The sequence below is a fragment of the Phoca vitulina genome, unplaced genomic scaffold (genome assembly GCF_004348235.1).
Source record: "Phoca vitulina isolate PV1807 unplaced genomic scaffold, GSC_HSeal_1.0 scaffold5, whole genome shotgun sequence".
Classification (NCBI taxonomy): Eukaryota; Metazoa; Chordata; class Mammalia; order Carnivora; family Phocidae; genus Phoca; species Phoca vitulina.
Window position 1 is genome coordinate 1,435,258 of NW_022589708.1, and position 19,711 is coordinate 1,454,968.

General features: G+C 51.4%; 1 long non-coding RNA gene across 1 annotated transcript in view; it reads right to left on the reverse strand.

Annotated features, from left to right (window-relative positions):
* Positions 1-3,076: 3,076 nt before the first annotated feature.
* LOC116631457 overlaps positions 3,077-19,711 on the reverse strand; it is a 636,051-nt gene continuing 619,416 nt past the window's right edge. The window contains exon 6 of the long non-coding RNA XR_004299177.1: positions 3,077-3,618. This is a non-coding gene — a long non-coding RNA (uncharacterized LOC116631457). The remainder of the gene's footprint in view (positions 3,619-19,711) is intronic.

Sequence of the window (19,711 nt, forward strand, 5' to 3'; positions counted from 1 at the left end):
CAAACTACCATCCACGTACTTTCAGAGTGCCTCATCTCCCACAGGGTATTGCACAGGTATTCCACACAGCATTGCTTCTGATCAAGGAACTCACTTCACAGCAAAAGAAGTGCAGTAATGGGTCCACACTCCTAGAGTTGATTGATCTCACCATGTTCCTGAGAAGCAGCTGGTTTGATAGAATGCTGAAATGGCCTTTTGAAGACTCAGTGATTAATAACACCAGCTAGGTGGTGATACCCTGTAGGGCTGGGTCAAGGTTCTCCAGGAGGCTGTACGTGCTATAAATCAGTGTCCAAGGGTTGGTGCCGTTTCTCTCCCCAGCCAGGATTCATGGGGCCAGGAATCAAGGGGTGGAAATGCCAGTGGCATCACTGAACATTACCCCGAGGGACCCCCTGGCAAATGTGTGCTTCCTGTCCTACAACTTATGCTTTGCTCTCATGAGGGTTTTAGTTGCAGAGGGGGGAATGCTTCCAGCAGGGGACAAAACAATGATTCCATTGAACTGGAGGTTAAAACTGCCACCTGGCCATGTTGGGCTCCAGTACCTCTGAATTAACAGGCAAAGAAGGGGGTCATTGTGCTGGTGAGGGTGATTGATCCTTATTACCAAGGCGAAACGGGACTGCCATTCACAATGGAAGTAGAGAAGAGTACGTCTGGAATCCCGAAGGGCGTCTCCTGATGTTACCTGCCCTGTAATTAAAGTCAGTGGAAAATACAACAACCCAGTGCAGGCAGGGCTAGTTACGGTCCAGACCCTGCAGGAATGGAGGTTTGGGTCCCTACCAGCTAAAGAATGACAACCAGCTAAGATGCCTGCTGAGGACAAAAAGAGTACAGACTGGGTGGTAGAAGAAGGTAGTTATACATACCAGCTATGGCCATGTGACCAGTTGTAGAAACGAGGACGATAATTTTCAAGAATATTTCTCTTATTTAAGTTATAGGATCTCAAGAAGAAGAGTGAACACCACCCAAAGACTTTTCATCCTCTTCTGGGAAAAGAGCACATGACTAGCTGTATGCAGCATGGTTGTGCTCCGTTAGGCAGGAGTGTGGCTTTGTTCTTGTCTTCATGTGGAGGTACAGCATGGTTTGGGCCATGTGTATGGGTGCCAGGTTGACAAGGGGTGGACTGTGACCGCCAGTTTTATGTGTCAACGTGGCTTGGCCATAGTACCCAGTTATTCAATTAAACACTAATCTCAGTGTTGCTGAGAAGGTATTTTGTAGATGTACTTAATACTTACAATCAGTTGCACTTATGTAAAGGAGACTGTCCTGGATGATCTGGTGGGGTGGGAAGGAGACTCGCAGAGCAGAACTGAAGTTTTCCCTGAGGGTAAAGAACTTCCTTTGTGCGTCAGCTCCTGCCTAAGCAGCCTGGGGGCCATCCTACAGATCTGGACTTGAGAAGCCAGGCTTCACAATTGTATAAGCCAGTCCCTTGGAGTCAATCCCTCTCTCTCTCCACTCCCCACCTCTGTTTCTATATATGCTTCTGTTTCCCTAGTGGGACCTGACTGATGCGGACACTAAGGCTTCTAACTCAGGAAGTGGATTCTTCCTGCTTTCTCCAGCTTTCCGTCCAAGGCCAAATGTGCTCACTTCAAGCTTTTGAAATGTTTTCACACAAAAAGAATGCCACGTCAGAATTAATAATTTTATTTATATAAAGTAATAGAACAGAGATAAAATGAGAATTCAGGCTCATATATATTACCCTAAATGTTAGTATTAATTTAGCCCACACGTCACAGTGTTTGTCATGCCCACAGACCATGCACCATACTGGATCCCCAGTACTGATGCATGGAGTTGGCCTTGTCCCTGGTTTTAGAGGAGACAAATTACCCCAACAGCTAAACAGCTTCTGGGGCCCCCTTCAGCCAGAGATCCGAACCCTAGGTAATTAGCCAATTTTAGAATTGTGAGAGCTACCAGTTTGCAGAAAAGAAAAGTCTTGATCCAAGCCAACAGCATCTGGTACATCATGCTCAGTAGATGAATCTAGTCTGCCAAGGTCACAGAGACATTTGATAGAAAAAATAGTATTTGTTAAGAACTCGCAGATCCTGTAAGACTCTCGTTGTTGAATTTCTATGAAAAGTATCAGGGTGTTTAGAAAGAAATATTACAATCTGACCTCAGTACTTAGAAGTCCCAGACATGCCCCATAACTGTTAATGCCATGACAATACCCGACATTTGTATAGCCCACAATGGTCTGCAGAGTGCTTTCCCATAAGCTCAATTAATCTTCACAAACACCTACGATAGAAAAGTTGACTCCTATTTCTTTGTGTTCTGTATCTGTTGAACCCTTTCTCTGGGTCGGGAGTGGGGACAGAGTACAGTGGGGATGGGGTGTCAGCTGGAAGACATGAGGCCCATCTGCTCTCAGGCCTGGTGATTGAAGAAGGTTGTCAGCTAAGACTAGCTATGGCGACCACAGGAGCATTTACACGGGGCCTCCTCATGTGGCCTGGGCTCTCTTACAACATGGTGGCTGGGTTCCTGTGGTGAGCCTTGAGAAGGGGCAGGATAGAGAGATGCAGAGACAGAGGGAGACCGGAGTGAGCCAGCACCAGGCCGCTGGACGTACGTTCCATGACCTGGTTGGAAGCCCTCGCATGGCACCCCACTGGTTGGGCAGTCAGAGGCCCCAAGGGGAGGGAAAGCAGGCCCACCATCGCTGGAGAAGACAAGCAGGAGCTGCAGCCAGACCAGGGTTTTAGTGTCGGGGGTGGTTTAAAGCACAACCCTGGAGCCAGCAGGCCCAGGTTCAAATCCTGCTTCTATCACTTACCGACTGAACTAATAGTATTAACTATAATTTGTGCTTTCATGGCTCCAAGTGAATCAACGAGGACTGGGGGAGATCTCGTGAGAGTATTCTGAGAGGTAAGCGAGTTAACCCGTGTGAGGTGCTTACAGCAGTGTGGGTACGGGGTGAATCGCTATTGTTACCGTCACTCCCGTTCCTTCCCAGCCACCCACAAGCTCTGCATCGGACCTCCGGCCAAGTGCGGACCCGACAGCCCAAACCGGCCATGTCTAATTTAACGTTTCATCTCTTTGGTGAGAGTCGGGGAAGGGCAGTGAGCCAGGGGCATAACACATGGGAGGGAAAAGTCAGCTCCTGTAAGAACAAGGCTGCACCGTGATCCTCTGACTTGGGTCATGTCCACATCAGGATGCGGTCAGAGCGGCGCTGAGCCCCATTTCTGCCTGGGCTGACGCGGGTCCCGGACGCAGAGGCACTTCAGTCTCACTTTGCCCACTGCTCCCTGTTCTGCATCAGAGACAGGGTTTCTGTGACTCTGCTCCAGCCAGCCAGGCAGCCCAGGGGGTTAAGAGCCACCAGAATCAGAAAACAATTGTTGGGAAAGGCTGGGTGCACCGGCAGAGGGGTGGCTCTGTGAGGGGCCGTGCTGACGCCAGGCATCAACGTGTTCTGCGTTGTCGCTTGATTTCCGCTGTTCCTTCTCTAACCTGTGTCTTCATCCAGTCTGAGAAAGTGTACTCCCTCGCTCGGGGTCCAGGGCAGCCCACCAGATGAAAATACCCCCAAGAGGGCTCATCGCCCAACCGTGCTCCGACGCAGATCTGCTGGAAATGGAGAGATCATGTAACCAATAAACACTTTTAGGGGCTCCCCATGTAGAGCGACACCCTGATTCAGCACATGGAGTCCGCCCGATGTGGCATTGGGCTCTGTGGGGTCGTGTTCCACGCTGAATTGGGTCCCTGAATTCCTAAGTCGAAGCCCTAACACCCGGTCGTTACCATAGAATGTGGCTGCATTTGGATGTCGGACCTTCAAAGGGGTCATGAGGTGAAATGAGGTCCCCGGGGCGGCCCTGATCCAACGTGACCAGTCAAGGGACCAGGCAACAGCCACGTGCAGACACCAGCCCTGCTGGACCTCAGACGTCCCGCCTCCAGACGGCGAAGGGCATGCGTCTGCAGGCCAAGCTGCCCAGTGTGCGGTACTTTGTTACGGCCACCGGGAAACGGACATAGCTTGTAACAAAGTCTTTTTAAGAATAAAAACATTTCAAACGAGAGGCTTTTTCACACCATCACACCAGCTACTCAAAGTGTGCAGTTAATTTCTCAACATTTCCTTGAGGTTTGCTTGTGGCAACTAGTCTGCCCTGGGAGTTACCTCTGAACCTGGGATCCTCAGGCGGAGCCTGGCCGCGGCCACTGAGACTCCAGGGTCCAGGACCCTGGGCGCAGGGTAGGAACCAGTGCCCCAAACGCTGCCCTCCCCCCTATTTGTCTGTGTGGGGTGTCCTCACGTGCAGTCCCGAGACTGGACGCCATCATCAAACCAGCCCGAGACTGAGCCCGGGAAGAGAAGCCGGGCAGCAAACCCCCAAGGGGCAGCGGCGGGGCTGGAGGAGCCGAGATAAAGGTGCACGCCCTGGGGGCCCGGGAGAGAGCGTCTCTGGAGGACCGAGCTCTCTGTGGTGTCAAGCGCCATACACCGAGCCACTTAGCATCGTTTGACTTTATTTTGTTTCATTTTAAATTATTATATTTTATTTATACTGCTCCATGGAAAAGCAACCTGTGGATTTTAATGGATCATTAAAAGTCAACATAAGTCGGCCCCTTCCCTCAGGAATATGCACACGCATGCACACACATGTGTTCACACACATGCACACATGCACACACGTGTTCACACACCACATCTCCCACATATACATGTGCACACATATGCACACATACCTTTACATGTTCGCGCACATACCACACACGCATACGCATGCACACACACATTCACACATATACCACACCCCACATATAATTGCACACATATGTGTGCACACATCACACACGTGTTCACACGCCACATACATACTTGCACACACGTGCACACATCACACACGTGTTCTATTACACACCACAGGCCCCCCACATTCACATGTACACCACACCCCACATATACTTGCACACGCACACACGTGTCCACACATATAAACACATGGACACATGTGCACACACGTGTTCACACACCACATCTCCCACATATACATGTGCACACACATGCACACATCACTCACACCACACACCCACACATACACATGCACACACATACACCACATGCCACATATACTTGCACACACGTGCACACATCACTCACGTGTTCATACCTACCACACACATACTTGTGCATACATGCACACACCACACACATTTGTACATGTTCACACGTACACCATACACCCACATATACTTGCACACACGTGCGTGCACACATCACTCACATGTTCATACGTGCACACACCACACACACTTGTACATGTTCACACGTACACCATACACCCACATATCCTTGCACACACATGCATGCACACATCACTCACGTGTTCATACATGCACACACCACACACATTTGTACATGTTCACACGTACACCATACACCCACATATACTTGCACACACATCACACACGTGTGTTCACACACACGTCTCCCACATACACATGCACGCACACACACATGCGCACACTTCCAGCACACCCCGACTCTCATATCACTTCACACATTTTCCTTCCTTCCTTCGTATCTTCGTATCTATGAGTTTTTCCCTCACCTTTTCACTTTGTGCATACAGCGCTCTCTTCTGAAACAAGCTTTACGGGCGCCCTCGATTACAAGCTGCTGGGTGGGTTTCCACGCTCCCTGTAATCCCTTCCTTCCTGTGCCCATCCCCCCTCCCCGCCCCCTCCCAGCAAGCACAGACCTGCCTCCATCTTGATAGTTTGGTTTGCGTTTTATATACTTTTGTATAAATGGAATGTTGAGTGCCTCCCCTTCTTTCAGGCTTTTTCCGCCACACAGAATAGCAGCTATGAGATTCATCCCCATTACTGTGTATCCCTAGTTTTTTCCTTTTTATTGCTGAAAAGTACCCAGTGCATGGATACACCATGGTTTGTGTATCCATTCACTGTTGAGGGACATTTGGGCAGTTTTCAGTTTTTGACTGTTTTAAATAGACTGCCATGAACATTCATGTACAAAACTTTACCTGAAAGCTGAATGCCTTTATTTATTTGGGGTAAATCCTGGGGGAGGGGATGGCTGGGTCATATGCTAGGTGTATGTCTGATGTGTTCAGAAATTGCCAAACTGTGTTTCCAAAGGGGTTACACCCAACCAGCAGGGCCTAAGAGAGTTTCAGTTGCTCCACGTCCTTGCCAACACTTGGTATAATCAGGTTGGGGTATTTTTTAATTAAAATTTTTTAAATTTTAGCCATTCTTTTTGGTGTGTAATGTATTATGAGCAATTTTTTATTTGGACATAACATGCTGTAGGTTAACTTTAAGTGGGCCTCGAGCTCTTCAGTCTGTACTCACCCTGTGCACCCAGAGTCCTTCTGTTAGTGAGCGAGGGTCCCGTATCCAGCCCACATTCCATTGCAACCAGAACCGCCCCTCTGTGTACCTTCTAGAGGATTTCCTGTAGCTTCTATTCAAGGAAAATGCTTTAAAAATGTTTGAAAGCCACTGTCCTAAATGACTTCCCGACTTCTCTCAGACGTGGTCTTGGTTGCGATCGCCACCAAGCTGGGAAGTACAGAATTGAGCAGTATAACTCACTCCCCTTGAAGGAGGATTTTGGAGGGGGTGTCACTCCAGTCCTTCTTCAGGATCTGTCCTGTCTCACTCCGACAGGAGTCACCAAGTCACCAGAGATGGAGAAGCAGGCCTCCGGTCTGGACTGGGTGGGGACGTGAGCCAGGTACTTCACATCTGGGGCTGAGTCCCTGCCATGTCCGTTCTCCCTGAGCCTGACTCCCCAGTGACCGTGAGTGCCCGCACCCCCGGGGTTGGAGGCCTGCTTCCCTTCCCTCTCAGTGAAGATGCTGCATCCTCCCTTTCTGCCCAAGAGGCTCCTTTGCTGTTTCTCCATCAGTGGGTCACACCTGTGCTTTCTTCCTCATCCTCAGCGAGCTGGGGAGAACACCTGACTCGCTCGGCTCCAGGGGCCAGGCCTCTCTAACTGGCTCTTGGCCTTCCTAAAGTTGATTTTTTAAATGGATTTTCCTAGGCTTGGGATTTGGCAGGCAGCTGCTAGGCCACGGACGTATCTCTAGTGAGTTGACCCGCACGGGTTTGGACACTTGCCATTAAATTAAAAGTTCCAAGTGAAGCTAATAAACACACACCACAGTCAGGTGCACAAAGAGTTAAACTATTCAGCCCTACTCCTCTGGGGATAGCGGAACAGAAGTAGGAAAAGAGCTGAAGAACCAAACCACAGAGGATGAGTGGTTCTGGAATAATGTGGAAATGACGGCCAGCTGTCTGAGAATGGACGGGCTGTCCTCCGTGGTGAACCCCCACACCCAGAGCAAGATACACGAGAGGTATGGTGCACCGAGCACCTAAACAGGTGGTGGGGCCAGTCTCGGCAGAGGACAGATGCTGGCCTCGTCCACGCTCACTTGCCACCCCATGAGCTGCTTAGAAATCAGACTTTGACTTCAGGAATGGAAAGCACTTTGCATAGGGTCTTCCAACAGCGCTGAGATATTGCTGTTATGTTTTACAATGTGATCCGTGTAAATTACTCAAGCTGAGGACCCTGGCCACTCGGAGCTGACCCTTGTGTGAGGTGGACAAGATGCACGAGCCAACCAATTTGCTGCAACGCTGTTAATCTGGATATCCAGCAATTGTTTGGAGAGCAGGTTGAGAACCATGGCCAGCCAACCCCGGGAGCCACCAAGACCGGGTGGCCCGTGCAGCCCCCTATGTCCTGGCCTGCTTGCAGGCTGCGGGTAGGGGGCTCCCAGCAGAGCGCCCAAGTCTTGAAGTGGGAGCCTTCAAGCGGGAACTGTGACTTTGCTGGGCCCAGTGCCCAGCCCCACGGGCCAACCTCCGCCTCGGATGTCATCTGGCTTTCCTCATCTTCCTCCCTTGCTTCCTCCGGAGCGTCTCCACCTGGAGGCGAGGGAAGCCGTGTAAGCAGGTCACAGGTGGGGATGTGGGACGGGAGCAGCTGTAGTACCGCTGTGTGGACAGACAGCCTCCTCTCCCCGTCTCCTCTCCCACCGGCCACCTTCTGCAGCGTCCTCTGTCTGTACCTTTCATCCTGGGGCCGGATCCTAAATGACGCGCAAAATCACAGCAATGGGTCATGAGGAGACGAGGAGAGCGGAAAGTTGCAGCCGAGGCGAGCGCATCACGTGGCTGGTCGTTGGGCTTTCTCTCCAAGCAGCTTCCCTTTGGCCGTCGGCCCAGAAGTTATTTATAATCCAATAAAAATTAAAAGGACTTATGGGAAGGATTTACTTACAGAGTGGATTGGCTCTGGCATTCAATTCATTGCTAATGGTAATTCCTGCTCATTCTAAAAATTCTGAATATAGAGCCATTCTCTCTGCAGAGAAATTAGCAAGTAAACAGCTGAAATGGGCCTTCTTTCTCCCTCGGCGCTGGACACCTCGGGCCCAGCATAGTGTTAGGACGTAGCAGGTGTCAGCCAGCATTTATCTAGTGAGAATGACGAAAAAATAAGAAGAGAGCTGGACAGGCACGACTAGGTAAGGCAGGATGGTACTCTGCGTAACAGAAGGCACTAAACTCCCAGGCTTCCAGCAGAAGGAAAGCTCAGGAGATGACAGAAGTCCACGGGAGTGCCGACAGTCCTGGATTCGGGGAGGGCAGCCCCCGTGCTGAGTATCCTGTCCTCACTCACTTGTTTAACTTTGTCTGTCCATCCCTACTATTCCTTACATCCTAGAGGGCGTTGAGTGCCGCCTAAAACAAGGCTGAGGAACTGACCACGACGAGGCGAGATGTGCTGCACATCTGAGCCCCTGGGACATCAGCACCGACTGGTCATGAGACCCATGCAGAGCGGTCCTGCCTTTCTCACGGACAACACACACTAAAGGGGGGTCTGGGGTGTGTGGCATGCGGGGGCTTGCAGGTGAGCTCACTCGGACACCTCAGTGCTGCAGCCGTCCCCGGGGCCACCCAGAGATGAGGGGGACCCATTCCTGGTGGTCCCACGCTGCCCCCAGAAAAGAGCCCTGTTTGCAGTAGGTACCAACATCTCCCTAAATCCGGGGGGCCCTGGGGGTGTCGAGGAGGACGTCCTCAACCAAATGTCTGCAGTGGCACAGAATGGACCCACTACGGCTCATTTCCCACAACATCCCTCAGTGCCGACTGCGTTAGCCTCTTCGGACGGCGGTAAGAAGTTGCCAAATGGACACAACACAAGAGAAATGTGCTGTCTCCCAGTTCTGGAGTCCACGTGTCCGAAATCAGATGCCGGCAGGGTTGCACTTTCCCTGAAGGCTCTGGGGGTTCCTTCCCTCCTCTTCCAGCTCCGGGTGGCCCCAGCTGCCCCGTGGCTCGTGGCCGTACCCCTCCGCGCCTGCCTCCGTCTGCTCCTGCGCCTGTCTTCTTAGAGGGACACCAGCTGTCGCAAATCCTCACTCGGTGACAGTCTTCACTCTATTTCCAATGAGGTCACATCCCCAGGGGATGCAGGTTAGGGATGCAGTGTGTCTTTGGGGTGGACATGGTTTAACCCATAACACAGACCAGTGAAAAATAACAAATGGGGAAAGATTGGGAAATCAACTCGGGGAAGACGCAACATCATAGCGCTGGGTGCTGTGGCCTCGAGGGTGAGACGCGTTGGGATGTGTCCACACGCGCACCTGATCGCTGGTCAGAGCCGGTGGCCGAGAACTTGAGGGCGTGTTCTCTGCGGTGCTGCTGACCTCCAGCCCTGCGTGGGGGGCACGGCTGACCAGAAAGCAAGGAGAACATCCCTTAAAGAAAGCAGACCTGCTCAAAACGTCCCGCGCTGGGTCTGCTCTGACTCGTCGACGGATGGACTTCCGAGCTGTGGAGCCAAATGGAAGCGCGGCAACGCCTGGGAATTCGAGCGTTCTCGGCCGGAGCTAGGCCTCCCGGGTAGCGCTGAGCTTCCAGAACAGGCCACAGCAACAACAGGGCACCACAATTCCTTTGTCGGGTCATTTCGCGTGGCACGGTACGCTGGGCTTCCGTACGGCTGGCTATGGGCCTCGCTGCAGACGTTCCCTCCTCCGCCACGAGCGTGGAGCTGCTCCGAGCGGCACACGGGGACCCCCCCGCCCCCAGAGCAGGCGCCCCGCTCACCCGTGCCCTCCTCGGGGACCGCGGCCGGAGTCCTCCTCTTAGTGGTGCCAGGAGGACGTGTCCGGAGGCGCGAGCGGGGCCTTCAGAGCCTCGTGGCAAACCGCAGGGCGGCGCCTGGCACGGGAGACCAACCACTTCCCCGAGTCCTCTCTCCCTCGGTTCTCGTCGTTTCTTCACCCTCAAAACCATCATCTTCTCCTGTCTTCAGCTTTTTCTTTGTTTACAGTTTCATTCATTTATTTGTTTGTTTGCAAGAGAGTGCGTGAGCGGGGGGATGCAGAGGGGCAGCAGACCCCCCTGCACCCAGACCCTGAGACACGAGCTCCATCCCCGGACGGGGAAGGCCATGACCTGAGCCCAAACCAAGAGCCAGATGCTTCAGCCTCACGACGGAGCCATCCAGGCGCCCCCCGTCTTAAGCGTTTTAACAGGTTATTCGGGCGCCTGCTTGCGGCTCCTACCGGCTCGACTGTCCCTGAGCGTAGGGTGAGCCCTGTATTTGCAGCGTCTATATTGCCAAGAGCACTTCGCTCAAAGCCTCAGGGGTTGTGCAGTTGCTTGGGGGAGAAACCCTCAACCCAAACCAAAACAGGACAGGCGACAATGGTCCTTCGGCACAGTGCGCTGCCCTGGCTTCGGCAGCCAAAATTGGAAGAACCCCTTTCCTCCTGACCGCGTGGATCACAGACACCAGGGAAGACCAACTCTTACATTGTCCCCGATCTGCAGCTCAGTCAGCCTTGCCCTCAGCAGGGAGGCCCTCCACACTCGGAAAACCCCACCGGTATTAGATATCCCTCCCCTCAGAGAACGAGATGTATTTCCATCTTAAAGAAGATCTATTCCTCGAAACATCCGATTGCCGAGAGAGGAGGGTGAGATCCAGCTGTTACCTTCCGTCCTCGCCCCTCTCTTCCTCCGAGCTGGTGGATGCATTTTGTGCAATTATCCTGCTTGTGTTTCTGTGTTTTAATGATTTTCCCGGTAGCTCCTTGGATATTTTTTCTTGGTTAATTGCTTGCTTTGCATCTCACTTCCCCACCAATTCGGGGGTGGTATGCTTCCCGAAGGGTTTGCCGTGGCCACTCTTCCCTTGATGTCTGATCCTAATGTGACGGAGACGAGGCTCGACCTGTGGGCGACGAGCTGATTGCTGGCTGGGCCTCGGTGAGTCGCAGAGGGGGGAGTTCTCGGCGCTGTCTTCCCCCGACTCCCACCCCCGCGGTCAGCCTTGCACGTCTACACAAGGACACACTGTCTGCCACCATCTACTCAGGCTAAAATACCTCAGCCACTGACGACCTTGAATGAACCCCACGGAGAGGCCTTGAAAATATAGCAAAGCAGGAACCCGGCAGGCAGCTCTTATGTAACCAAATCAGCTGGATCTGGAGCTTTTCATTCGCCCAAATTACAGACTTGCGGCGTGCTTTTTGGGCTCTGTGCCGCCTTGTGCCCGTTCCCCTCACCCCTGGGCTGCGTTGCTGGGGACCGCTTCCTTGGCAGTCCGGGTGGGGAGGCTGAGCGCGGCCTGTCTGTGTGGTCCCTCCATTGTCCATTCGTCCGGGAAGCCATCCAACCTGCAACTTTAACCCCAGATGTCCAGTAAAGTCTAAAACATTGGCCGATTCAGGCTGGCTGAGGAAATAAACATTTTTTTCATAGGGCCTTTCAATGGGCCCTGACAAAAGACTTGGCTTTCTCTGACTGATTTTTGGAGTACGATTTGCAAAATATATCCCCTCTGAGGTCATGGGTGAAGGGGAACTGGAAACTTGGTCTTGCTTTCAAATAATATACATTTTTAGCCCCTAAAAACCAGTGTTATGAGTTGAGTTGTGTCCCCCAAAAATATATGTGGAGGTCCTGACCCCCAGAACCTCAGACGGGACCTTGTCTGGAAATGAGGTTGCTGCAGGTATAACCAGTTAAGATGAGGTCATACTGGGATAAGGTGGGTCTCTAATCCAGTAAGACCAGTGTCCTTACAAGAAGGGGGATTTGGACTCACACAGGCCCCCACGGAGAGCAGCAGGTAGAGAGGAAGGCAGAGCCCGGCTGATGCATCCACAGGCCAGGAAACACCAAGCGTCGCCAGCAACACCCGAAGCCGGGGGAGCCCAGAACTGATCCTGCCTTGGCCTCAGAGGGAGCCAGTCCTGCCCCCGCTGGGCCTCAGCCTTCCAGCCTCCGGACTGGGAGACCAGCGCCTTCTGCTGTTTGACCCCGCGTCTGTGGTGCTTTGTTACCAGGAACTAATGCAAAAAGTATCCAGCCAAAAAAATACAATGAGACAGGAAATGTTTTCACTGGATTTGGGTAAAAATAAAATGATCATTCACCCATTTTTTTTCTACAAAACTGTGCTTCTTGCATGGATCCTGGATCTTTAATGAATCCTCTCTTCATCCCTCTGCCTGTCCCCCCATCACTGTTACACCGACGTCAAAGGGCACCGAGAAGCCCCAGCCTGCCCATCTCCCACCTTTCCATGGAAACTTCTGGCCCCATGTGCACTCTATACAAGAACTTTTTCCAGAACGAAGTTGGAAGTCCTGAGGGCCCTCTGGCCTCTCCCTGTCGCTGGTGTCCCATGCCCCTGCCCCATGCTCCGTTCCCAGCAGCTTACGCCCACCCCAGGCCACGTGGCTTTGCTCACACTGTTCCTTCAACCTGGCAGAAATGGCCTTCCTGTGGGCTCCACCTGTGACATTCCTTGCGTCCTCCCGGGCTCAGCTCAGATGCCGCTTCTACAGAGACTCCCTGGATCTCCCTGCCAAAGTCAGCACTGACGGCCTGCGGTCGCATCTCTGGCTTAGAACCTCCCAGAAGGAAAGCAGCCCATCTGACGAATCTCTGCCCACAAGAGGAGGCTGTGCACCCCATGGGCAGAGGCCCAGTAAATCGTGGTTCTCTCGACTGAAGTATGATTTACTGCACGTGAGCACACAGTTACTCCAGTGGTTTTGGTGAGCAGCCCTGAGGAGCCGGGAGAGCGTTGTGTCTCTGTCCCTTCCCGCACTGCCGCCCACGTCCCCCTTCCCTGTCCTGACCCTTAACCCGTCCTCACACTCACGGTGTCGCCTTCCGAGGCTGACGTCTGAGCACGGACACACAGCCAGAGGGAGCCGAGCTGCTCAGCGGCAGAAGGAGCTTCATTGCCTCGGGCTGCTGTCAACACTTCGTGGGAAGCCAAGTTTCCCCGAATTCCTTTTCTTTATGCATAAAGTCATGTGAGGTCCAGGATTACAGTCAGGCCTTCTCCTTCTTCTTACTGATGTGCCGTGGGACAGGGAGGAGATCATGATAGGAGCTTCACACTGGAGCTTGGGGCCTGGTGGGGAAGTGGTAACAGAAACACAATGACCGGAGCAGGTGCCGAGTCGCACCTGCTGGCCCGCGGGGGGACGCCCCCCCCACCTGCCTCGTGGCCCACCCCCCGTGCTCTCAGGCACAGAGTCGCTGCACAGAATGGCAGAGAGGCTGAAGAGATGCCTGTCGAACATACGAGAACGAAGATAAAGACGAGGAACAGCACACTGCTTCCCAAGGCTGTATGGGCTCATCACGGCAGGAGCTCGCCACTGTGATCCACAGAGACTCGCCCACATCACTGCAGGCTGGGGCTGGGGGTGTTCCCGCTGGGGGCACGAGGGGTGATGGCCGCTCCCACCGCCGGGGGCCTGCGCGGAGGCTGGGCCGTGCCTGGAAGCCCCCCGCATGGGCCCTGTCTTTCTCGGGGCACCCCCGCCTCTCTGCCTGGGTTTCCCTGCTCCGGGCCCTTCTCCTGATCGGCCTTGGCCCCTGGTCTCACGGCGGGACCGATGCCGCCCACCAGCCTCCTCACTGCCTTCTCACCTGCCTCCTCTGCAAGCAGCTTGATGAGCAAGGTGGGCATTTCTTGGGCACTGCCCAGTCGTTGGGCTCCTGGAGGAGCCGCAGCCACACGGGCACAAGGAGCTTCCTGGGGCTGCGGGCAGGCTTCCCGATTCCCGGGCCCACGAAACACTGTGACTTCGGCAAACTGGAAAAGTTATATGGAATCAACTAATGACTTGGGTAAATACTATTCGAGGTGGCACCTACTTTTAAGTTAATACCTTATACATTTGGGATAATAGAATTAAACTGCTTTGCTGGTACAACTTTCCCTGTAAACGTGGGGTCCCGGTGGACAGGAGGAAGAAGAATGAGCTTCCACTCAGACCGCTAGCGCTCACCGAGAAACTAATATGTAAACAGGTAACGATGGATCAGACTGGAACTTTGTTTTATTCACTGCAAAGCCTCTAAAATCGGTTGCTCAATACATCTTTGTTCATTGATTAGCTAATTATTAAGGTAAGTCAATTCACGAGGATAGAGTCAGGGTCTTTTAAATGAGCAGATGTAGCCCTGACCTCTCGCTATTTACCGAGGGAAGTCAAGTTCTCGGACACGTGAAAACGCAGAGCCGTTTTCAGATGGGTTCTGGCGTGGGCATTTTAACGTTCCGATCTACACGGGGGAGCAGAAAGGAAGAGGTGACATATATTCAAGCCAGAGAAAGCCCGAGATTTAGAGACACTCAGTAAATGTTCTTTCAGTCAATGGATCTTCTTAGAGGGCTAATTTCAAATAATTATACAAACAGTTCCCACTTCACATGGCAACTAAAAGAGATTTTTTTTCTCGATGAACTTTGAATGAACTTTCCACATGTTAGTTATGGAGTAGGACGTACTTCTGTGTTTTCTAGATCGGAGGGGTTCCGAAGAGGACAGTTGTCCTTTAGGTGGATTTTTTTTTTTTTTAAATAGCAAGATAGACCTTTTCAAGTCTTACTTATTTTGTCAGTGATCTCCACACCCAACGTGGGACTCAAACTCAAGACCCCGAGATCAAGAGTCACAGGCTCTTCTGACTGAGCCAGCCAGGCGTTCCGGATTTTTTTAAGTATCTTACTTCGTGTGTGGTTCTGATGAGTACCGTTGCACATCCAGTGTTAAAGCAGCGTTGTGCTGGTCTGGACGACGTAAGGCCAGGACCCCAGGGCGGCTGAGATGCACAGCAGTGTGTTCTCTGGCCAGACTCGCCCCTCCACGCACACGGCGGCCTGTGGGGTGAGTTCCCCCGGCCTCAGGCTGGTGGGAAGACGGGCAAGGTCACGGTCCTGGGCTATCTCCTCAGCACCCTGAGGAGGGCCCCCCGCTGAAGTAGATGCGTGAATAAAAACCAAGCTTGACTTCAGCCAACAGCCCGACTTTGGGGAACACGGGAAGAAGGGCAACGAGGCCCAGGAAGAGACGCACCCGGGGAGAACGCAGAGGCTTTCCTCGCTCTTCTCAACCCACAGTGGTGTGTGCACGTCCACCAGACTTTGTAGCCACGTTCGCGTCTATGTCCATACTCCTCCAGGACCCTCTTCTGCCAGGTGAGCTAGAGACATGAAACCCAGTCAAAGGACAACTTACAGATTGGCAGCTTTTCACGCTGTATTGAGCAACGGTCATCCTCAAGCTAAATTGTTGAGTGCGGTTAGCGTTCAGTGTCCCCAAGTGGCGCACGCACGTGAGGAATTGTAACCACCCTCCCTGCACATGACCGCCAGTGCTTTGTGTCATGCAGCCCACTGGGGGAGGGAGCAGGGAAAGGACCGACGACCAGGACAAGCAAAGCTGCACGCAGCTTCTCCAGCATAAAACCCTCCACGTTTAATACCATCCTGCGCCGTCTCCCTGAAATCTGCTGTGCTGGGTTCTCCTTAGGAGAGTTTCAGAAGACGGTTGTACCTGAGCATGTTCTATAAATACAGTTCTCAGGTCGGGTGGAGGACGGGCCACCGGCGGACGGAGGTGCTCTGGAAAGCCGGTCCACAGTGAGAACACTGTCCCCCTGGGGGTCCGTGGCTCATCTTCAGCAGCTATTCTACTCTGTGTTTTCTCGTGTGGACAGTTTTCATAATAAACACCATCATTCGCTATCGTGTGCTAAGTTCTACTCAGGCCGTATGTGAGTTAGTCCCTATCTGGGATGAAAACACCATGACTATGTCCATTTTACAAGTAAGAAACTGGGGCTTAGTAACAACACATACAGAAAAGAAAAATCAGGATTTTAATACAGACTGCATCTTTGGTCGTTGGGATTTCTTTGTTTTTAACCCTCATAACTTTTCCTAAAATCGGGTGGAGATTTTTCCAGCCGTGAGAGGAGAAAAGGGTGCACAGTGCTCCCCATCTGCTCTGGGTTTACTTGGCTTGTTTTGATGTTGGAACCCCTGGCTTGTGTCGGAAATCTGGAAGTCATGGGAGGCAAGCCCCACACTCAGTGTCCAGCAACGCTCCCAGGGCCGCTTGGATGAGACAGGTGCCAGGGACCCTGGTGCGGGACCTGCCTCCGTCCTGCTTCCTAAACTCTCCCACAGTCTGAGATGAGGCTCTTGTTTTGCTTTGGTTGAAATGGTGCCCAGTCAGACCTTGGCCAGTTCTGTACTTACCACTAGGCTCTGAAAAACCAGCCCAGAACAAATTTAGAAAAGAAAGAGTTTAGTAAAAACAATGTTGCTTTAAAAGATAAATGGGGGCACCTGGGTGGCTCAGTGGGTTAAGTGTCTGCCTTCTGCTTAGGTTCTGATCTCAGGGTCCTGGGATGGAGCCCCATGTCTGTCTATTGGGTGCTCAGCGGGGAGTCTGCTTCTCCCTCCCCCTCTGTCCCTCCCCCCCAAGCTCTCTCTCTCTCTCAAATACATAAATAAAATCTTAAAAAAAAAAAAAGATGATCGAATCACCCCAAGACGGAGCTTATTTTTCCCAGTGTGTGTTCAGGACTCACAATCATTCACCAGTCACATATAATTTTTGAAATAATTCCCTAATAAAATATTTAGCATCTCATTTTTTTTAGTGAGTCAAAACCACACACTTTTTGTGTATTCTTAAGTCTCCAAATGGTGGGCACTTCCTTCTTGGTACAAGGTGAGTTCCGTTACACCTACACCATCCTGTGTGGGCCTCCCACCGCCCCCCCCACCGAGAATCTCCTTGTTGGGGCCTCAGGACTCCCTAATTTTCCTCAGCTACACTTCCATTACTCGGCTAACTGGGCCACCCCTGCTAGTGTGGAAAGAAATTGTCCCGGCAGCACACTGACTGGGATGGTCTTGCGTCTTGGTTTGGTCTGAAAAGTCATTCTGCCTGCGCTATCCGTACTTCCACGCTTGGTTCTGTCCTTTCCATCCGGACCAGAACTTCCATCTGGACCAGTAACTCAGGCCATCCCACCTGCCACCCCCGTGGTGCAGGTGAGCTCAGACCTCTGCCGCCCAAACCCGTGGGACCCCGGCCCCGTTGGACAGGTGAGCCACGTCACCGAGTTTGGAGGAACAAGGCATCCCTTGTCAACAAGACAGACTAACTGGGCTCAGCATCCTCGTTGGTGTCCTTTTTCATCCTTGTATTGACAGGAGAGACTCTGCAATTCACAAAATCATACACTTCAAATTTGTCTTAATAGTGAGACAGTGGGAAGCAGTGAGGAGAGAACGTTCAGGGGTGGGTTCCTGGGGTCCAGCTACGTGACCCATCCTTGCCGCAGGACCGGGGCTTCAGGAGGCTGGCCCCAAACCTTTCATGGCAACCTTTGCAGTGGCCCTCCGCCCTGCCTTTCGGGGAGATCTGTTCTAACAGGTATTTTCTGCAGGGGTGTACCCCCACCGATGTCACCAAGACCAAGGGGGCCAAGCTGGTGAGACACAGACAGGGTGTAAGGGGAGGGTCTTTGGTGCAGCTCAGCCGGCAAGTAGCTGCTGTGCTTAAGTTTTAGCAAAATAATAAGGAGGGCCGTGGTGGAGGGGAAGGAAAAGAAGGGACGAGCAAGGGGACAGGGGTACTCCTGGCGTGGGCTGGGGAAAAGGTGCCTGGCTCTAGCTGAGCTTCTGCTGCTATAGCTCTGTGACCTTGGGTCAGTCACTTAACCTCTCTGAGCTCCAGTTTCTTCAGGTTTGGACTAGGCGAGTTTAGTATTCCTAGCTCTAAAATTCCACTATTTGAACTTCTAAATAGTACCAACAGGTTAAGAAAATGTCAGTGCAATTCTAAAGTGCTTCTCTTTATAACAGCATAAAAAGATTTTTTTTCTCATATATGATGCAAAATTTTAATAAGCTCGTAGTACCCCAGCTCGACGGATGTCTTTTCCTTGAGTGAGTCTGAGTTGACAGGTAGTTTGGTGCTATTGAAACAATCTGAATTTTCTGAATTAAATCCCACTCTAGTTATCTGCAGGATTTTAACAACTTTGCGATTTGGAGACAGCACTCTTGTCTAAAAGTTCACGGTAGAAATCAAATTAGCAATTCACAGTGACTCCCCACTTAGCCAGGGACCTACCGTCTGGGGGTGATGATTGTTGCCGTCTCCGGCTTCAAGGGGCAGAGACTAAAGTGAAGAGTTCAGCCTGGAGCAAGAGGAAAAGGGGGACACAGACTCCAAACTCAGAGCGGTTTCCTGGAGCTTCCACCCTGTCAGAAAGCGGCCCCGCTTCCTGGGGTTGTGTCACTTGCTACGGAGGAACCTGGGGCGGGGGGGAGCCAGCACTTATTTCCAAACATCTTAGTAAAGACAAACTCCCATTTACCCCTGAAAATCTTCTAGCCTTAAACATGAAAGTGCTGCTGAAGGACAGATTAGGGAAGAGGGTCCAGCGCGACGGCTTGCGGAGCCGAGAGGCGAGGGCTGCACCGAGAACCGAAAGCAACATAATCCTTCAACTGGAGAATGTGGGATTTCCTCCTCCATCTCTGTTCACCCACCTTTTGTTGCAAATAATTCAACATCTCATTTGCCCTAATTTTCCTTCTTTATATCTTTGTAGCTGAGCTTTTTTCCCCATTCATGTCCCTTACTAATTGGAAGGTCTTTTAAAGAAAGTTCTCTTTGACATTTGGTCTCTCAGTTATTTTGTGTTCCTCTTTTTTTTCTTAATAGAGAAGTTTTAGGTTCAAATAAGAATTAAACTTTTCTCAAAGGAAAAAAAAAACCCTGAATGTGTTGATATACAAAACTGAATTTTTTATAATATTTTTGTTATGCAAAGAATAGTTTGCTGAACAAATACCATGACTATTAATATTAAGTGGAAACACCTCGGAGTATAAATGCAAAACTCTTCCAAATCCTTTTTGGGGGAAAAAAAAATCATGAAAGTCTTAAATTAGCAAATGAAAACATCACGTCCAGTGAAATTATTTCCTAAATATGTCTGAAATCTGTCATAATCTGTTTTCCTGGAACAATAAAGAAGTGGTTCCAAGCCCCACATCACTATCATTTTCCAGACAAAGGTTATCTGTGCATTATATTCAATATAGAATTTTCAAATTTTGAAACATTTTATTATTATAGTAATAGCTATTGCTGTTTCTAACAGACACCCTGTCAGAAGGTTTAAAAAATGTATGCCTCGGTTCATGCAAAAAAAAAAAAAACAAAGGTCAAAACTTTTAAAATGTCACTTCTTCTGCAGTTTTGCATAGAAAATACATGGGATCAGTGGGAGG